Genomic DNA, 2,986 nt, shown 5'->3' on the forward strand with positions numbered 1-2,986 from the left:
AATCTAAATTTAATAAAAATCGAAAGGCAATTTGCAAATTTTATTTGTCTGACATATCAGTTCAAATGATAAAACATGTTTGATATATTTTGCGAAGTCCCGTAATACTTCTAATTCCTTCATAGCACACATGCGTAATAATGATCTCCACGTTGTAGTCAACAAATCTGTTTCCAATCTCCACATTGTTTCAAAAAGCTTTGAAATTCAAGAAATTTCTTGAACTGAAACAACAGCCAAATGTAAGGTTTTCAATATCACATATCGTGATTCTTCGACATCGTTTTCTTCCACTTTGAATCTAACTCATTTCATAGAGATTGGAATTGACATGGACGTGGACAATTTCAAGTATATTCTTATCTTAGAGGTTATTTTTGTGTTTAATGTTTTTTTTAGTGTATGATTATACAGCCTAGTTATGGCTTTGAAAATAGACAGGTTTACATAAGACAGTAATATGATGCTTGATATGGTTATTTGACATTGGTTAATTAATGATTTTGTTGTCCTTAGAGAGGAAGAGAGAGTTGGTTTCGAGTATATATTTATGATAGGATTCTCTTAGTTTGGTTAATTTCAAAAGAATGTACTTCAATAAATAAAAAGTGACGACCAAGATCTTACGTGGATGGATAATACTTGAAGTTGTAAACACATCGTGTTTACTTTGAAATAATGATTTGAGAGAATGAGTGAATGAATTTGAGAAAATTTGATAATGAATTAATTATTGTTTATTTAAGTGGATTTAGAGATATATGAGAGTGAATTTGAAAGTAAAATTTGTAAAAAGATAGGATTTGAATAATGTGACAGATAAAAAATTGTTTAATTAATAAAAAATTAAAAATTATCAAAATATCTTTAATAATAAAATTAATATTAAATAATATTCATTAATAATATATTTAATGGTAAACAATATTTTAATTAGTGAAAAATAAATATTAAAAAAATATTTTATTTAAGTAAAATCAAATTACTTTGTTTAAAATTCATCTTAATATTGTTTTAAAATCAAATATTTCTACTTACCCAATAAGTTATGTTTTCCATATATATAAAATTGGAAATTATCAAATTACAAAAGGAGTGAAATTCATATTAAATTCTTTTAAATCTTTCCATATCATCTGGTGATAGAAAAATGTTTATCCTACAAATTATGACGTTTCATTGCTTGCAATTCTCTCAAAACGAACACCATTTTATTTAATCCATCTGCACAAATTAGTTTGAACAATATATTATATAGAAGTAAACAAAGCTTCAAAGATTGATCTCGCCTTAATATTTCATTCGTAGATGAAAATCTTATTTACTTGTCTGAAGTGTATTTAAAAACAAAAATACATAATTATACACTGTTTAATATAAATACACAATCATATTACAAATACATATATTTTGTTTTTGTTATTTGATTTCTTTGTATAAAAAACAAGCATTCCTTGCATATTTGCTAATGAAAAAAAATAAACAAGGATTGGATCTCCAAGAAAGAAATCCATCACCACAAATCACACTGATAGAAAAAAAAAAGTTTTAGAATTGATTATTTTAAATATTAAATTTAATTATATATTCGAAACATTTTCAGACGAAAAAAAAAAAGATGACTTTTAAGTTTTAGTTATTAGACAATACTAACATATACTTACTTATTAATGACAAAAAAATTATTAATAATTTTTTACGAATATAGATTAATAAATTTTGACTGTTGATTACTAATGAAATTTTTTATTTATTAATAAAATTTATCATTCAATATTTTATCAACCGATTTTTAAGTACTAATAAATAAAATCACCAATAATTTCTATTTATCAACTGATTTTAGTAATTAGTAACTAATTTTATCTGAATTCATTTTTTATTTGTGTACAATAGTTAGTATATGGGATGTCTCATCCTGTTAATGATAAATTGTTGTGATTGTGAGAGAAAGCCGAGGAAGGTTAATCAGAAACACGAGACAAATAACATGGTGGGTTTAATGATAAAGGTGTCACTCTTAATGAACCATACCCCATGACCATGACTCTCTTTTACTCAACTTAAATTGCAACATTCAGCCTAACACGAACAATGTATACTTATGTTAACAGTATAACAAATACAATATAAGAAAGACAGCAACATCAATATAGCTAACTGTATTTACTGTAAACAGATTTCAATTAATATATAACTCAAATCCTGAAACTATGTATTTCGGTTATTTTTGTTGATAATCATAGATACTAATCCGAATGCATCAGAAGTGGAATATAATATAGCATTGAAAACTCAGTTTACGATGTTAGACAAAGAAAGACATAATATGCACTGTTGTAAGTTAGATGATAAATTGTGCTGCTGTCAATGTTTATAAAATATTGGCAAGTGTCAACCAAAGTGGACTATGAATCCAACCAGCCATTGTTGAATATTCTTTCTTCCTTTTGGGGTTTGGCATCCCAACACTTCACCCACTACAACTCCTACTCAAGTGACAATATATATATATATATATATATATATTGTTAGAAATCTAAGTGTTCACATTGAATAAAAATGAAAAATTATAGTATTATATAAAATAAAAAAAATAAAATATAATTATCAAGTTAACTTTTATTTTTTTATTTTAAATTAAATATTAAAATTATTACATATACTTTTGGCGACTAGCGTGCATAGATGTATTTATTTAAGTATATATATATAGAGAGAGAGAGGGGTAAGGCCAATCTGGGTTTAGAGTTAATACATTAATTTTGAATGATTATTACTATTTTTATTTATTGCGTTAGTTTTCACTCGGTATAAATTATTCTTTTATGATTTTAAAATTTGAATATACATTTATTTAAGTATTAAAAATAGTGTGTCATGTATATCGATCTTAAATTATTAGAGCAAAATTACTTCCTACAAATAATGTTATAAAGTGTACGATCTTCAAATAAAGAGCTAGATGTGATATTATAAACATTAA

This window comes from Vigna umbellata, chromosome 1 (genome assembly GCF_029865625.1).
Source record: "Vigna umbellata cultivar VRB3 chromosome 1, Vumbellata_1.0, whole genome shotgun sequence".
Taxonomy (NCBI): Eukaryota; Viridiplantae; Streptophyta; class Magnoliopsida; order Fabales; family Fabaceae; genus Vigna; species Vigna umbellata.